Raw genomic sequence first — 19784 nt, forward strand, 5'->3', positions numbered from 1 at the left:
TGCACCCCCTTCCCCCGTAGTTGCCTTAGTGTTGCCCACGAGACGAGACTTTGGCCTGTCTCGTGGAAATGCTGTGAAATGCTGTCTCGTCTCGAAAATATTCGTTTGTCTCGGGACACATGATCAATCTCGTCTCGTCTCGAATTTATAAAAGCCTGTCCCGTCTCATCCCGTGGGCAACACTAGTTGCCTTGAACTTTCATCGGCTTGAAAATACTTAATTTTCTTTAAGAGTATAATATAGTTTAATAACGGCGATAGGATTCATCTATCCTAAATTTCTAGGTGAAAATATAATAATATAGGGGCATAGATGTCTGAAAGGGAGGCAAGGATTGCCACATCTTCCCCTTAGAAAACGAATGTCAACCAAAAAGTACGTTTTCACACGTATAATTTGATTTGTCATAATAATTTACATTAATTATTATAATGAGGATGCAGAATGCGATAATGCAACACTATTATCGGGGTAATATGCCCCATGGAAAAATATCTTGCTTGTCTCTTCGTGGAAAAAATCTGCAGACGTCCATGATTAGAGGTGCATTTGCCCTCCCCCTGGCCCCATGGGCGCACGCCTATGATCCCCGTGATGCAATATGTAGCGCAAAGCCAGGGCTTTAAGATCAAATTTGTTTTGTTATTGTTTTTATTAGTAATTACCTCAGTTTTCTTCCTCAGAAGTTAAATTATTCATGACGACGATTTATGATTACATTAAAGACATGAATGAACATACACAATGAATCCATTTTGGTCGGAACTCGGAACTCGGAACCTTGTTCGGCAAGAAATAAAAATATCCATAAGGCATGAGTGTTTCATTGGAGATGTTCCTCTACTTCCGTCATTTTATCACTAATATATTTCTTTAATATACAATAATAAGTCACAACTACCTAAAAATAAATATTATTTTGCATTTTCACATGCATATGTTTTTTTTATGGTTAGAGTGTGAACTGGCACCTGTTTATTTAGATTGTTCATTATGTTTCATGTATAGTTAAAGATAAGAAATATGCTTGAGGAACGATTAGGGCTATAAGAATTCCGTCCGTGACGGAGTGGTGAGCACAGTGCGCTACGATGTCTGATGTCCTGGGTTCGAATCCCGTCGTGCGTATGGGTGTTCTTTGTGAGTGCCCCTTCATCAATTTCATCATATCACTCATCCTCGTCGTCGCGATTAGCAAGAGGTGAAAGAAAAACGACGCTAAATAAGAAAATAAAAAGACTTATAAGAATCAATCTTATTTCCGGACGTGTCCTACATTTTATAGTTGTGTCTGGCCTCCGGAAGGAATTTGAAAGAAATCTCAAATGTCTTATACATATTTTGAGCATCACGTAACTTCAAATTAGGTGGAGAAACAGAAAAACTGAGGGAAGTCTAAGATAACGTGGTTCCTTGGAGAAGTATGCTTAAATCAAAGAGTGTGCATGGTTGCTACTGGATGTTCGGAAAAACAATTACAATCCCAGCTCAGAAATTACTTCACGATTTTCTAGATCCGAAAAAGTCCGGATATATGTATAAAAATGCTTACTTTGTGAAGTTTTATCGATATAAGTGTCGGTAATTTGTTCGAAGTAACAAGTAATTTTTCTCGTTATTGGAGAAATAAGGCACACAGTTCTGTTTTTTCCAGTGTATAGTAGTTTTTTTACATATTAATAAACAAGAACTTCCAGACTTTGTTTACGAAATTGTGAATTTTTTCCTTCCCGAATTCATGGATTGTTTTCTCTTCCTGGCCCCACATCGACGAACAACGTTCTGTCTTACATACACAAGTTGAAATCACATACAGCCATGCTATTAATTAGCAGTTGAGGAATTTTGAACTCAAACGTTCACTTCAACATTAATTTTTCAGCTGAAGATGTGTCATATTCTCGTTATATGCTAAGATGTCCTAGTAACATATTATAGTTACTGCAAATACGATCATGTTCAACATTTTGAGACAATTTGTCCTACTTTCCGCTGACGAGTGATCTGATAGCCCTATGTGTAATGAGAACTGTTTTTACTCAATTTCTGATATGATTTATTCCAGCATTTCCTTCAACTTCTATTACCTTATTATTACCTCCAATGATTACACAACTTTTCCTTCGTGCTCGACCTTTGGGTTCAGAAATGTTTACAACACCCCCATCTCCCGCGTGTAAATAGCAGGCAACAACACTCTGGAAGACCATAATGTATACAACTTGTTTACTACATATTTTACGAAAATATTAGAATGTTAGCTTGATATAACTGTGGATTGGAACGAACGAAATAAAATACCTGTTTTATACGCACACTGGAACGAGCGCAGGCCTGCTGTGAGTCACTCTGGCAGTGAAGGTCACTGATCGAAGCAGTTGGTGCTTGCTTACTACAAGCAGGCGCCTTATCTTTCCTCAAGGAAACACGGAAATCTTAGTTACTTTCTTTCGCCAGACTAATGGTGAACATTTACAGGAACGTAAGGAGTAGTATCGTATTCTATTGGAATTAGATTTCGTGGTGTTTAAAAGATATCATAACAATATGTAAATCTCTCTTGTGACCTACACTGAACTTATTTTAAAGTTTCATTGACATGTGAAAGCGAAAATTTAGAGATCCTTCTTCCTTACGATTTCTAAACAACCGAAGAGTGTGGTGAACGTGAAACTACTTATTGTTCGCATCAACGATATGTATTATACAAATGGTCCTTAATCAAAAACCCTATTACATCACAGGAAGTGATATTTAAAACAATTCTACCACGTATCCAACGTAACCAATATTCAGATTGATTCCAAGCTTCTGTTTGGGTTATTTTGTGTCGCATTTTTACCTCTTGCGATAGTCGCGACGACGAAGATGATGGGTAATGATACGAATGCAATGCTACATCTAAGCCTCAACAGGTTTCAAAAATGGATCCTCTGGCTTTGTAGAGAGTTACGGTGATTTTTATTTTTATTTTCATTTGGTATTTTAAGTCCACTTTATGCACACAAAGGCTAATCGAGACTGCATCTACAGTTTAAAGTGGGATCCTAACCACTGTGTCTCCACCGGGTATCGAACAGGGGACTCCTTGATTACAATGCGACTCCTCTACTACAGCGCCATCAGGAAGGATGTGAGTGAGTGAATGAGAGAGTGAGAGAGTGAGAGAGAGAGAGAGAGAGAGAGAGAGAGAGAGAGAGAGAGAGTGAGTGTGTGTGTGTGTGTGTTACGGTGAGTACGATAATGAAGAATTGAAAGTAGCAGAACGCCTAAGCTATTCTTTTGTCAATATTGGAATCGTTAATGAATGTTATGATTGTCAATTCAAATTGAAAAAAATAAACTACTTGTAAAAGATTTCCAGAGTGCCGTTACAAATCGAAAATTTTTCTCTTTCCACACATTACTTTGCTACTATGTAGATATTTCCATGCTAAGATGTAGAAAGTGCTGCATTTTCAGTGTTTGGAATTGCGATTTATTTCTGAGAATGGAGTGAGTAGTGGGAAAAGGATCACCTCACATGTTTGGATTATACCTCCCCGCCAAAAAGAAAAAGACAAAATATATATCGGCTGTTGTTCTTATAAGGAAATATAACATGTATGAATTGTCTCAAGAAATATTGGAGCCTATTCACATCCCTACGGAACTTGGAAGAAAGCCCACGTAGAGATTGGGAAGTTTTGTTACGACAAAATTTGGATGTATGGTAAATTAAAATGCAAAGTCCTACCTTGTGCTTTGCACCAAGCCATGAAGGCGTATAGGGGGTGGGGAGTTAGTGGAGTTAGGGCCCCACGCTTTCTTCATCAGGCCGAAGGTGGGAATGATGTGATCAGCACCACGCCCCTGGCCGCCATACCCCCCCCCCTTTCCCCAGAGTTTCCTCCAGGTACCGACTTTATACGACGCTGGGTGGGCACCGAAGCAGCTTGAACAGGTGGACAAAATCCCGATTATCCCCCGTCGAGGATCGAACCCAGATCTCTCGCATGATAATAAAATGCCCTAACGACTGTGCTACTGCGGCACATACAGTAATTAAGGCAAGAATTGTTTTAGCGTTTCGTTCAAGATTTTTAGGGGAATCATTTTCGGAGATATAACGGGTAGCTCTTGTCGGTTCTGCGACCTGGGTTGAGAAAAGGCGATTTTCTGACGAACAACATTCCACCTGACAAAACCACGTGACTTTCCTGCATTTCCTGTGCCTGTTGGCTTTTGCATGCAAGACGAGGTGCTCCTTGAGACAGACAGAATCACCCGATTACCTAAAGGTGCAATGTGTTTTGCCTACCTTTCCGGTATTATTTACTGCCATTAAAGTCTTATGGGGAAGAACTTTTTTCCACCACTGTACATGGACCCCTCCAAGAATCATTAAAATTAAACAAAAAAAGTTCAAACCACAAAATTTTAATTCATAATCAGCCATATTGAGTAGACGTACATCTTTTTCAAAATAGGCACCATTGACAGCTAAGCAAGTGTTCATACGCTCCTGCCACTTTGTGAATGTCTTTGAAAATTCGTCGTCAGGTAGCAAACTGAAGAAAACTTGTGATCACTTCTTTGTTCGTCATGAAATGACGACCACGTAAAGCGGCCTTTAAAGGTGGAAATAGCCAAAAGTCGCAGGGTGCAAGGCCCGGGCTGTATGCTGTATGCAGGAAAATGTCTATAATAAAAAAGACCACGAGGTATGCAACCGTATTCACTAGTGTCGTTAATCATGGACGGTCTTTGTCTAGGATGCGCCTGATTCGTGCCCATCTTCAAACAACTTGTGCCATCGGTACTCTGTGGCTCTACTCAGTCTGTCTTGATCGGCATATGCCTGTTGAAACATTCCATATGTTTTCGCAGCACTTTTCCCTAAACGCCAACAATATTTTATGGCATGTCGCTGTTCATCTTGAGTGCTCATCGCGAAAAGCAATGTTATACACAAAAACCTGGAGGGGTAAACAAAACACGTTCCACGTAAATCAACACAGCTGCTCACGTGGTTTCGCAACATGTGACAACTTGCTACGGAAACAGAATGAGTCATCCTACACGACATAACTAGTGCCGAAACCATAGGCAGTGTTGCCAAGCCAGGAAAAAATGTGTCTCACCTTCTCTGTGACAGCCTTTGTATTTCTAAACAGTTTGTAATTTAGTGCAAAATTCAGTTATTACTTTATGAATAAGAACATTATTCATATGTTATAGTTTTGTAAAGTAAATGTCTAAGTATGCATATCTTTTTCAAAGGCAAAAACCATTGTTATTTCTTAGTTACATACATTTATTTAGTGGGTGAATGAACCATTCACGTACTTCAAGGGACATTTGCAATTTTATATTAGATCAGTAGAATATCAGTTATCACCATCAATAAATTTTATTGTATTGATAGTTTATTGCTATTACCAAACATTTCATGTCAGTTCGTCCCTAATTACGAGGAGCATACTGAAAGTAATGAGCAACAATTTAAAAAAAAGCACAATCCATCAACACACGCAAACAAACTAAATCATCGCAAAATATAGACTTTACTGAACACATCGAGGTAGTGTGACATCATTAGCTTCGATTGCGTGAGCGCAGTCAGTTGTTTAGAAATGGCTGATGGTGATGTTTCGTTTCGACAACGTGCTGTGATTAAATTACTTGTTAAAGAGTGAATTCCTGCTGCTGAAATTCAGAATAGCCTTCAGCATGCATATAGAGATGTATGCATGGGTGGTAGCAGTGTTAGAAAATGGGGGAAAACATTGTAAAGCAAGAAACACAAGCTTCAAAGATCAACCTTGGAGCAGTCACACATGAACTGCCTCCAAGGAATGCAACATGGAAAGCAGAGTGTTGCATTCTGGTTGAATTTCTTGAACCTGGGGTAACCATAAATGCTTACTGTTATATATCCAAACACTTCGCAAGCTCCATCGTGCATTGGGGTGGGAACTTCTGCCTCACCCTTTCTACAGTCCCGACATTACACCCTCAGACTATCATCTGTTCAGTTTTGTGAAGGAACAGTTACGAGGCCAATGCTTCCAGACGATGGAGGACAAACAGAAAGCAATGTGTCTGTCTGCGAACAGCTGGAACGGAGTTCTATCGTAAGGGTATTTTCAAGCTTCCAGAAAGGTGGGAAAAATATGTGCAAAGAAATGGAGACTTTGTCGAAAAGTAAAGAAAAGTCTGTAAATTATGATGTAGCATGTTTTCCTTTAATAAAACCAAAAATGAAAAGCTGTTGCTCATTATTTTCAATATGACCCTCATATTACTACTACTTTCTGACAGGAATAACAAAACTAATGCAAGAATAAAATTTCATCTTTGTGCATATAACTAACGACAAAGATTTTCTGGGAGTTGAACTGAAGTAAATGCAGTTGCAATTATTATTACCAGCAGGCAGAACTATATTTCCTAGTCCTTCAGGTGTGCTTCATTAGTATACAGTGTGTTCCGTTTAAATCTCCCTAATTTCAATTAATTACTGTGAATGAAGTACGATGAATTGTGAAATAACTGTAACACCAAATGAAAGGCCAGATCTTCAAGTTTTGTTTTCATGACTTGAAGTTGCCGTTTGCTCACTACGCAGTGCCACGGTCGCATAAATAAAAATGGCGACTGTTCAACAACGTGCACAGGCAGTGGTGTGGTATGCTGAGACAAAATCTGTGATTGCAACGCAATGAAATTTCAGACGAGTGTACGGATGAGTTGCACCTGATGCTAAATCAATTAGGCTGTGGTTTAGTAAGTTTCTAACAACTGACAGTGTCCTAAAACAATCTGGTGGAGCTCGGCGTTGTGTGTCAGAGGAAAAGGTGGAAGAAATTCTAGTGGGGTTTCAGAGAAGCCCGAGTAAATCCATCCGCTAGGCATCTAGGCAATTCAATGTGCCTCCAACAACAATGCATCGAGTTCTGCACAAGCAGCTTCGGTTGTATCTGTATAAAGTGCAGATTGTGCAACAATTGGAAGCCAGATGATAAGCTGCGTCGCAAAGAATTTGGTATGGAAATGCTGCAGCATATTGACATGAATCCTCACTTCCTTGACAACGTCCTGTTTTCAGATGAAGCAACGTTTCACATGTTGAGGATTGTCAACCGGCATAACGTACGGATCTGGGAATCTTAAAATCCACATGTGTACAGAGAACATGTCCGCGATAGCCCAAAATTGAATGTTTGGTGTGGTCTAATGAAGGACAGGATCATCGGTCCGTTTGTTTGCAATGCCCTGTGTACTTGGACATGTTGGAGCAGTTTGTGTACCCCCAGGTAGTTGCTTTACAACCGGACGTCAACTTTCAACAAGATGGGGCTCCCCCACACTGCAATCTGGATGTTCGGAGGTCCTCAATTCGACATTTCCTAATCGCTGGATTGGACGTGATGGACCGATACAGTAGCCGCCACGTTAACTTGACCTCACTCCGCTGGACTTCTTCCTCTGGGGTTTGATTGTATGGATCGAGAATTATTAAGACTTTTAACTCGGAGTTATTGACATAAAGTATTATAGTGAGTTTTTCTACAAGGCCACTATTTTTATTTTTCAAAAATAGATTTATTGCTATATTATGAAAGTTTACACTATTTGGAGCATTTCTGAAAAATTCTGAAGTTGACAGGTGCCACCATTCCAGAGATATATCAAATCAAAAATATCCAATATGGTACACTCTTTTCAAGATGGCGGCCATCAGCATGCAGATGGCGATTGGCTACTCTACTGAACATGTCTTATATGTGGTATAACAATTAATTCTACCAAGTCTCATGTTTTTATTGAAAAGTCAATGATTCCAGACATAACTGCCGGTCTGTGATAAAGATGCACTTTTTTAGTGCTGTCCTCCATTTAGACACACATTTTATGGTGCATCTTACATTAAAATATATTAAAACTGATATAGTTTTAAAGCTTATAAATTAGGCTACAACTTTTATTTGAAACAATTTTTTGTCATTTAATTTGTTCAAAAGTTACAAGGCAAAAACTTCATAAAGTACTAGAAAAAATTCACTTTTTGAAGATTATTTTTTAAATTACAGCAAAATCACCAACATTATCAAAAAATTAAACAGAATCTTTATTGTAGCCCATCTAATGAGGATTAAGATTAAAAAAAAAGATTTCCTGCCTATGACCATTGGTTACGGAGATATGGGTCAATAACTGAGTCTACGAAATTGATGTTTGGGGGGGCACTGGGGGGGAAGCACCGTGAGGAGGTGCAGAAACTTTTGGGATTTTGCACTACTAGTAGTGCTCTAACAACTGACCAAAATTCAGCTTTTATGAAATTATTCCCGACATGAAACCTTTATTGACTGGGCTATAAAGTGGAATCAAAACCACATCACATGTGTCCCACAGAGGATCCAATGCAGAACCACTCAATTACATGCTGACAAGTTTATGAACACTTGGATACTTAATTATCTGGTATAAGTGTTTTTGGGTGTGTTCAATGCACATTACACTTGATATGTTGAATTTAATATCTAACTGCTTTTGAGGAAAAGAGGCATGATAACAATCTTGTTATATTTTACAAAACCTCTTAGGCCAACTGCACACCGGATCCGACACGAGGAGTCATTTTTGTTGCAAACCAACTTGGGGAACGTTTAACATGGGGCTCTTATGAGCCACCACACACCAAAAAAAAACATTTGACTTGAGTCACATTGCGACAAAACAGTGAAGGTCCTGGGAATTTGGACTCGGAGGAGCACAATGCGACAAAAACTCTTTGTGCATGTGTGAATCCTTTCTTCTCAGCACACCACCTGCATGTGACTCGTCACTGTATTGTTTGACAGCACATATTATATGTAAGTTTGACAGTGCGGTCAAGGTTAAAAATAGAGCTTGATCCAGAACAGCTAATCGTTCTTGTGGAAACGAAGCCTCTGCTGTACTATTATTCATCGACTGAGCACAATAATGACAAAAATGATGTGCTATGGAATGAAGTGGCACAGGAGATGAATTACATTATGTGAAAGAAATAGGCTTATTAGAAATTATCTTGTAATGTACAAAACGTATCGTAAATTGTACAAGAAAAACAATCTTCAGGCCAGTTTGATATTTATTGCTCGAATAACTATGGCCGAATCCATCTCCAGACAGGCGGTGAAAATGAAAATGGGGAAATCATCATCTCTGATTTTCCTGAAATTTTAATATGTGCGGCACCAACTTTGGATGTCATCTTTTTTAAAATTTGCAATATCTTCTCAACAAATAGAGATAAATGGTTTAATCTTTTTTTGTTTTGAAGTATTTGTGTTTCTACATATTATAAACAAATCATATCTCCAAAACCAACATTGGAACAGCAATTAAAAAATATACATTTTTTTTTACTAAGATTGTTAATCTCAAAAACAACAATCTCAAAAATTCTAAAAATATTACAGGAGTTGTATATCTAATGGTACTACATATCCTGAAAAGGGAAGCACACCATTTTGCTTCTCAAATTTTTAATATTCTTTTTTAAAAAAAATCAATTTTTGGACAAATTTGGAACCATGGAAATGTTCCGGAACAATCTGGAGCCTTCCAGAATGTAACATAATCTTCTAGAACTGTCTGGAACCTTCCAGATAATTCCAGATTGTAACAGAACTTTCTTGAATTTTTCAGATAATTCTGGATTTTGGCCTAGCATATAAAAGGGAGGACACATGGAATTCACAGTTCAGTTGTCAACAGGCAAAGAGAGAGCAGTTCACCAAATTTGTGGTCCACCAGTACTTAAAAGCTTTTGTGCAAGGATTACTCATTGTAGGTGATTACATAGTTAGGTGGCCAGGAGAAGGGAATTGTAAAACTAAAAATTATACTTTTTTCTATGGTGGTACTGAAAATCATAATTTTGGAACAGGCTTCTTCATAAATAATAGAATTATCTCTGCTCTTAAAACAGTAAAATTTATTAATGATAGGATATCATCATGCAATTTTACAGGGTAGGTGGAGTAAAATTATTTTAATAAACATACATGCACCAATGGAAGATAAAGATGATAACAGGTCTTTGATAAATTTCCCAGTATGATATGAAAGTGACTGTAATGAACAGATTAGTAAAGAAGAGACATTTAAACCCACGATTGGTAAAGAAAGTCTTCATGAATTAGTAATGATAATGGTATAAGATTAATTACTTTTGCAACCTCAAATAATTTAATTGTGAAAAGTACCACTGTTAAACATAAAGATATCCATTAATATACCTGGTCTTCTCCAGATGGTAAAACTCATAATCAGATAGATCATATTCTCATTGATAAGAGAAGACATACTAGTATAATTGATGTTCGTTCACATAGAGGTGCTGACTGTGCCAGTGACCATTATTTAGTAATTGCTAAATTAAGAGAAAGGCTCAGAGTACATACTAGTATAATTGATGTTCGTTCACATAGAGGTGCTGACTGTGCCAGTGACCATTATTTAGTAATTGCTAAATTAAGAGAAAGGCTCAGAGTTAATTCATAAGCAACAAAATCTAAAAGTTCTAAAATTTAATACAGGAAAATTTGCTGATGAAAGAATTAACAAAGATTAGCAAATTAAACTGTCAAATACAGGTAAAAAGAAAAAAAAGGTAAAGTGTTCCCCTGAGCTTAGCACCACGCCATGAAGGCATATAGGGGGTGTGGGGGTAACGTCCCACACTTTCTTGATCCAGTCGTGAGTGGGGGTGATGTGATCAGCATCATGCCCCTGACCACCTTTACCCCCCAGGTACCCATGTTATTTGACACTGGGTGGGTGCCGGGGCCACTTCCAACGTTAGAAAAGTTCCCGGATTTGTACTGGCCGGGGATCGAATCCGGGACCTCTAGCATGGTAGTCAGACACATTACCGACTGAGCCACCGCGGCCAAACTGTCAAATACGTAGATTCGATGTTTTGCAGGATTTAAATGATGATGAAAATATAAATGAAACAGACGTAAATAAGAATTGGGAACACACACGTAATGCAATAGAATCAGAAGCTAGAGAAAGTATAGGATACCATAAACCAAGAAAAAGTAAGCCATGGTTTGATAATGAATGCCATAATCTAATAGAAATAAGAAATCAGGCTAGACTTAGGTGGTTAAATAACTCTGATGATACACATCTAAGCAATTATAATAGAATAAAGCGAGAGGTTAACTTCACGTTTAGAAGTAAAAAAAAAGGGATTACTTGAAAAGTAAAATTAACGAAATTGAAACAAACAGCAAAAACAAAAATGAAGGAGATTTATATAAAGGTGTAAATGAATTTAGAAAGGGGTAGCAACCTAAAGTAAACTTGATAAAAAATAAAAATGGTGATTTTTTGGCCGATCCAAGCGATATTTTAAATAGATGGAAGAACTACTTTAATGACCTCTTAAATGTTCATGTAGGAGATAAATCAGAAGTAAATGAAGTACGCACAGCAGAACCTTTACTTCCAGAACCTAACTTCACTGAAGTTACAGATGCTATTAAAAGGCTAAAGAATAACAAAGCACCTGGTATTGATTTAATATCAGCTAAGTTAATTAAATATGGTGGAAATTCATTAATGTCAAATTCATAAATTAATTTGTTTAATATGGAATAAAGAAGAAATCCCTCAACAGTGGAAAGAATCCATAATTGTTCCTGTGTTTAAAAAAGGTAATAAAATGAACTGCAATAATTACCGTGGAATTTCTCTACTCTCAACAACATATAAAATATTATCTAACATTCTTTTAACAAAACTAACCCCATATGCTAATGAAATTATAGGTGATTATCAATGTGGATTTAAACGTAACAGATCAAATTTTCTCATCAGACAGACACTTGAGAAGAAGTGGGAATATAATCAAAGTGTCCATCAGCTATTCATTGATTTCAAAAAAGAATATTTCAGTCAAAAGAGATAAATTATACAGGGTGACTTGTAATTAGATGTATTCCCTGAAAGGGGTTAAAGTAGAGACAATTTCAATAAATTTGTCCATATGATACCCCGTCCGAAAATTAGTAGTTTTTGAGGTAATCCAATTTCCATTGTTTTTTAAAAAATTACAATTTTCCACATAAAAAGATGAATTGAGAAAAAACTGCTCATTGTATGGAACTTATTTCAGCGTTTTTTTCTGAAAGCTAACAAATAAGTGGTTCGTTGAAAAAAAAAATTCCCAAATAACAATCACATGTAAGTAACGGGTGGGTCAAGTGATAAAAAATGCACTCTTAGTTAACTTGGCAACGTATTAATAACAAAAATGGTATGACACGAAGCATATTATTCTATGGATGTGAAACTTGGTCCCTTACATTGAAAGAGGAACATAAATTGAGAGTATTTTGCAAATAAGATCCTTAGGAAAATATTTGGACCTAAAAGGGATGAGGAGACAGGTGAGTGGAGAAGGTTACATAATTTAGAACTACATAATTTGTTTCATGTCCAGATATTATTAGAATGATTAAATCAAGAAGACTTGGTGGGCAGGCCATGTGGCACGAATGGGAGAGGAAAGAAGAGTTTACAGGATTCTCTTTGGGAAACCTGGTGGTAAGAAACCTGTAGGAAGGCCAAGACGACGATGGAGGGATAACGTTGAGATGGACTTAAAGGAAATCGGTATGGATGGAAAAGAGTATATAGATCTTGCTCAGAATAGGGACAGATGGAAGGCCTTTGTTGCTGCAGCCATGAACCTTCGGGTTTAAGAAGGCTAGAGAGTCAGTTAGTTAGTTAGGTGATTACATAGGATCCAAATCCATAACATTTTGTAACCGGTCTGCTGAGAGGAAAAAATGGCTTCACAGTGGGGACAGAACAGAATTAAATGTGCACAAGACAGTGTGTTACAAAACAAGGAAAAGACCAAATTTTATTGTGGTTGGCCATCTAAGTGATGTGTTTTCTGAGAGGTTTCCTAATGACGGAGTGAATCCAAAACATCACTTGTGCTCCAAATGCTACAATAGATTTTAATGATGAACAATACGAGCCACCTACTACTGTTGCAACTGAAAATGGCAGTGACACACCCTTTGACTTTGAAAATGAAGAGTTGCAGCAACTAAATACAACAGCATCAGCAGTTGTAGTGTCAGCCTGGTTATATGTAAGAAGAAAAAGAAAAGAGCTTGTAACAGCAGTAGATGTGGCAACTGGAAGGAGTCTGTCCAGAATTTTTCAAGCTGAATTGACCTCCCCTTTGGCAGAACATAATGTTATTCCACAATGTGGGTGTTGTGAATTATGGTTAAAAAATATATAAATACAGCTGTTGAGTCATGCACAACTTACAACCAAAAGGTTCAAGTTATGTCTATTGTTCACAGATCTGTTACTAAACAGCAGATTTTAGAACACATTCCAAATTCTACCAAACCCATGACTGACAAATCACAAAGACTGGTAGTGGAGAAAGGATTTTTTTTGGCATACCAGACTCCTACTGTGGACAACCCATTATGACGTGCAGACAGCAGTATCAAGGCAGAGTGCTAATAAACAGAATACTGTTACTGAGCTAGAAATAGGTCAAAGAATTCCCAAAATAAAATGCTATATGACAAGGAGTATTAGTAAAACATACAGCCTTTTTCAACACAAGTATCCAGAAATAAAGATAGGTAGAACAAAATTTTTCTCTTTGTGTCCTAAGTGGGTAATACCACATACAACAAGAGATGTTTGTGTGTCTGTGTACTGTTCAAACTTCAATCTCTGTGTAGTTACCCTGAAAAACCTGCTGCAAGAATATGATTGTTCAGATAGTCTTGTGAGTAAGGCGTTATCATTAGTTGTGTGTCCTATGGAGAGTGAATCATGCTTATTACAAGAATGTCACAAATGTCCAGGTCAGGGTGGAGTAACTCTACAAACCTTACGACTTGAAGAAGCAGCAGAAGAGAATGATGACATGGGAAGGCTGTCAACTTGTAAAAAAGACAGTGGCAATCGATTATTTTCTTCCAAGAATTTTCCAAATGGACTATGAAGGCCGTAACCTATATTTATATGAAAAATGTGCAAAGACAACACATCTCACATATCAAAGACAAATCAACAACATCTGCCCAACATTTAGTCATTCATTGTGATTTTGCAGAAAATTGGCCTGTTGTTCTACCAGCAGAAGTACAGGGCTAGCACTGGCAGAATGACCTAATATCAATTTGTACAGCAGAGACCTATTTCAACAATGAGACAACAAGTTTTGCAATTATTAGTGATGACACAGAACACAATTCTTCTCATGCTTTATTAGTACTTTAGAAGATGAAAGAAAACCTTGGTGTTAAACCAACCAGAACTAGCATAATCTCAGATGGGGCTGCTAGTCACTTTATAAAAACAGATTTCAACTTTATGAACTTTCAAAGTCACCAGCTCCCTCAGAATGGATTTTTAGTGCAACTGGACATGGAAAAGGGCCATGTGATGGGGTCGTAGGTCTAGTGAAACATCATGCCACTAAACAATCTATCTAAGCTTGTAATACAGGCCATTCAGAGTGCAACAGACTTTGTCCAAACAGTTACACAGTACACTACTGCAATCAGGTTGATACTTTTACACAAAAATAGTGTGGAAGATTTTCGAGCTAGAAAAATGGAAGATTGGAAAACAATTGGACCAGTGAAAGGAATCCAAAAATCTCATGTGTGGGCTTGTGATGGAAACAAGATCTCCATTTCAAGAACAGCAGGAAGCATCATGCAATATGTTTCATTTGGCAACAGTGAGGATAGTACAGCTGTTAAACTGCATGATCTCTAAAGTTTAAAGACTGGAATGTTTGTGGCCTGTGTGTATGCAGGTGAATGGTGGGTGGCAGAATTTACACAGGTCAGCAATGAGTTACAGAAAGTTTCTGTTAACTTCAACCTGCCTCATGGCCCATCTAGTGGGTACCGTTTTCCTGACAAGAAACAACAAACTCATCACACATGTTCTATCCAGTTGCATGATATTCTAAAGACAATTGATCCTCCTGTCCCTGTTGGTGCATCAGCAAGAGTTCATTTCATACTAGATGCTGACACTAAATCTATTCAGCAACTGTTCAGTGCTTATAAATTGCTTCAGCAAACAGTGTCTTATAGCATGGATGCATAATATATATTGCATAAAACAATTTATAAGTGTATTAATGTAACATTTCCACGGTTCCAAATTTGTCCTAAAATGGATTTTTTAAAAAATTCGAGAAGCAAAATGGCATGCTCTCCTTTTTAGTATATATAGTACCCTTAGATATACAACTCCCTTATTATTTTTAGAATTTTTGAGATTGGAGTTTTGAGATAAACAATTTTTAAAAAAATGTTTATGTTTCAATTGCTCTTCCACTGTTGGTTTTGGAGATATTTGTTTATAATATGTAGAAAGACAAATATTTCAAAACAACAAAAGATCCATCTATTTATCTCTACTTGTTGAGATAAAAGAATTGACAGATCCAAAGTGGCTGCCGCACGATCAACTTTGATACAGCTATATCTAGATTGAAAACTAAAATAAAAAAAATAATAAAAAATACATATTTCTCAGATTCTCTCAGTTTCACATATTAAAATTTCAGGAAAATCAGAGACGATGATTCCCACCCCTCTGCCTGTCTGGAGATGGATTCGGCCCTATGTGGTTGCAGTACGCAAATTAAACTTTTTCCTCTTTTGGTGGGGAGCAGCGTTTAAAGTAGAGTTGGAAGTGGTCGGAAAATAACCGGCTTTTTTTGGAAAAAACTGGAGTTTTTTTCCCCCCACAGCTTTCTTGGTTGGACTTTTTTCACAAAAGTGTCTCAAATCAATGAAAATACAGGAGTTGGCAGTATTTTCCATGGTTTTCATCTCCCTACTGTAAAATAGACACTCATTTCTAAATATAAAATACAATTTACAATATGAAATTGGTAGCTAGACAAACAGTGCTTTCAAAAAAGCTGGCTTTTTGGAATGTTTTTTTTTTTCCGAGTGTTATCTTCATATTTCGGTAGGCTTCTTAGATATATCTATGTAGTAAACATATTCACATAACTAGAGTAGTTTTGTATGTGTTTTTAATAGAACCTAATGGTATGATATGATTTTTAATGTTTGAAATTGTTATACGAACATGAACATGAACCAAAAAAAATGCTCTACCTTTTGATCAAATATCGTTTTTGTGTTCAGACAATGCTTGCTGACGAGTCATTGAAAAATAGGAGCGAATTTACAATACCGGACCCCTCCCCGATTTTTGTAATATATTCGCATACTCACTAATTGAGGCCTCCTAATCACGAATTTGAAGTTAAAATTTGGGGGTCACCAATGCAAAATTGCTCATTATTTATCACAAGATTTTGCGTTTCGAATACTTAAGGAACGAAATATATATTCCTGACATTACTACGACCCCAAATTTTAACTATGCTTGCCTAATCTAACCTAACCGTGAATGGTTCGTGGGGCTACGCGTGCATGGTTTTAAGACCTTAAATTTTAACTGTTTGCTTAACCTAACCTAACCTTACTGAGAATGGTCAGTGGGGCTATCCGTGAATGGTTCTACGCTAATTGTGATAACGAACCGATAAAAAATCTTATTTTCGTAGTACTTTAATGGCAAACGTTCTTCATCAAAGATGCCATTTTCGTATCCTGCAATTTTACGATCGATGCATTGTTGCCCAACTTACCTGTAATCAAATCAGTCCACATTCCACATGCTCTTCTACATCGTGATTGTCACTGTCACTTCTTTGTCATCCTTGACGCATTTCTGTGTGGGATCGTAGAGCTTACCGGTTAGGCAGAAGAATTCTAACGTACGGCCCGATCAATCTATACAACATTAACAACTTTTTTACTGTTCTCTTCTGCCATTCTTACACGATCCATGCTATCCAGTAAGAAATCAACAGTGTAGCAATGCTGTAGACAGCATAACTAATTGCGAACGTCAATTGTTCATATCAACAAATATGGTTTCCATACTTGGGTAACAGTTTCATATATCGGAGACACATTTCTTCATATTTTACAGAAGAAACTACTTATGGAAATGAGTTTGTCTAAGGTTTCCAACATTTGTCGAGGTATTTTTTTTTCATCGTGGAATCTATTTGACCGAGAAATCATGTATTTTTCAAGAGAAATATCTCAACGATGCACAATTGCATTGCTTGCCTAACCTAACCAAACCTAACCTTATCGGAATGGTTCGTAGGGCTATCCGTCAGCTACCTGTGCATAATGTACAATTTGCACACGTGACGAACACGATAATAGGTATTTTTTGGTGAAGAAGGTTGAAACACTGCATACCCACTACAGTAGTCAAGTTTTGCCTGCCATATTGTGTGTTAAGGAAGCGAAAAAAGGAATAACAAAAATTACTCTCTATATGAAAAATTGTGTTTGTTTTCGTGTAAAAAGCATAATGGCACCTTGAACTGTGTTCTGCAATACACAATTGGTAAGTACGTATTTTACAACTTCTACACATTAAGGAACAATTTCTACCTCACCGCAACATGTTAACCTCAGATAAATCATCGCGACTAATTATTCGTGAGTATAAGTAGTAGCATAGAAATTACAGAAGGGTCCGGTATTGTAAATTCTTGCCGAAAAGTGATAATGACAGCAACAAGGAATCAATCTCCTTATGAAGTTTAACTTATTTTTACTTGTTTCCCCCTCAATATATTGGTTGGGTTGAAACTACAAAGTAGAATGTATAACTCTGTCAACAATGCTAATATTTTGCAAATTAGTAAACATCAAAAATAAATTCTTAATAAAATTATAAACATTGTAATGTTTTCTTGATAATTTGTCTCTAGTAATGGGAAAAGATATTTTTAAAAAATGACAAAAAACAATAACATTCACATGTGAGCATGATATACTAAGCACGTTACTCGGAAGAGATATACCAAAGAAAGGTTAATTTCTTTTTGTAATTCCATAGAAAAACTGCATGCATATTCACTGATCTACAAATAACAGAACACACACAAAACATCTTGAAATGTGTCTGAAATTTAGACTTCATTTTCAAGACAACTCCTAGGCTTTTATAAAACGAGACAAAAAGTGGCTTTTTAATAATATGGACAGGACTGGCCCAAGCCATGCCTCTGAAAAGGGACTGTCCTGGTCAAAAAGGGACATATGGTCACCCTAGTCTTAGCATTACAATACCATTCCTACATGCTTCCAACACATGATCACCCAACATCAGGACTCTGAGCACAAAACACCCCGATAAGCCTGACATAGAAAATCGGTAACAGTCTGTTATAGGGAAAGCACACTTCTTCAATTTTACAGGAGAACGTACTTACAGAACTGAGTTTCTGTAGACTTTTAAAAGGTTGTGGAAGTGTTTTCTGTAACGCTATTGCGTAAGGTACTATTTATGATATACTTAATACTAAGACTTCATTTAAAAACACTGTTCCAGGACATAATAATTGTTTATTCGCCTAAATCTTAACATCATAGTATATAAGTACTAATTACTAACTTCATGGCCAATCGTTTAACTATTAACTAGAAAGCAAGTTCTAAGTGGAAAGTCCACTTAGATAAAATGGGTCTTACCCTCTAAGACAGCAGCGACGTTAATCAGGGCAGCCTCTCGTTGTCTCACCAGTCTGCAGGACACACACACACGGTTGTGTGCAAGAAGTATATATTCACAATACGACACCTTGTCTTCATCCTCAACCCAGCTCTTATTGCTACCAAACTTGTGGCTATTTTAGTAATCTGTCCATTTGGCCTTGCTGGCCCCGACGGAGGTTTTTGTGGTTAGGAGGCCTTGTGGTCTATCGTCAGGGCCAAGGTCTTGGCCTTGTTTATATTTACTAAGCCACCTCAACATCCTGTTGGTCGCCTTGTCGGTAACCTTGTCCTTGACTAAGAAGGGGGGAGGGAAAGGCCTTGTCTCAATCACATGCCTTGAGGATGACACAAGTGTATGTGACATAAGTCCTTACTTCCTGTTAGTGTGTTAATATTTCCTTGGAGGCTATGCCCTTTTTGCAACACAATGAGCTGTGTGTTACATAACGCCCCTCCTTATCTTAGATGGCCCCCATCTAAGCTAATTATTGACATGCCCTGTATATAAAATGTATGTGGCAGTCAGAGTTAAAAATAAAAATAAGAATATATATATATATAAAAACACAGGAATAGGATCAGAAAAGATGCCAGAAGAGCGGATAAATACTAATGATGAAGGAGACAGTAAACACTTACCACACGAAGTGAAAATATTCTATATTTCGCGATCTGAGTCGCATTTTCAAGTTAGAAGGAAAAAGATCGGCGTTACTAGGAGAAGAGGCACAGAATACTGACCGTAGGGTCTCTACGATCAGTGTTGCCAGAAACAGTTGATAGATGACGAAAAAGTACTTTAACCAGTGTTTACTGTAAGGTGGGTGGGTAGTTTTGGGGAGGAGAGGAAAGGGTTACTGGTTGGCTAGGTTGAGTCCGGGGGGTATAGTGGTGTGCATGCCTGCTATATAGGCCCTTTCCCATCGCCTACGGAAAGATGTGTCAGAGCGGGGGGGGGGTAAAAGATGGATGATGGCAACACGGAAGCAGTTATTGAAGGTGGTGTTATGGCTGTTGGTGTGGATGGCAACTGTGAAATCAGAGTTTTGGGTGGAGGAACGGTGATTATTGATCCTTAAATTCAAGGGAGAAGAGGTTTCGCCTACGTAGAAGTTGCCGCAGAT

At 37.5% G+C, this 19784-nt stretch overlaps 1 protein-coding gene across 1 annotated transcript in view; it reads right to left on the bottom strand.

Annotated features, from left to right (window-relative positions):
- LOC145988820 (protein G12) overlaps positions 1–19344 on the bottom strand; it is a 43269-nt gene extending 23925 nt beyond the window's left edge. The window contains exon 1 of the mRNA XM_083124030.1: positions 19300–19344. The gene's annotated coding sequence lies outside the window, so the exon portion shown is untranslated. The remainder of the gene's footprint in view (positions 1–19299) is intronic.
- Positions 19345–19784: the final 440 nt, after the last annotated feature.

This window comes from Lepisma saccharinum, chromosome 6, assembly GCF_977018435.1.
Source record: "Lepisma saccharinum chromosome 6, izLepSacc3.1, whole genome shotgun sequence".
NCBI lineage: Eukaryota > Metazoa > Arthropoda > Insecta > Zygentoma > Lepismatidae > Lepisma > Lepisma saccharinum.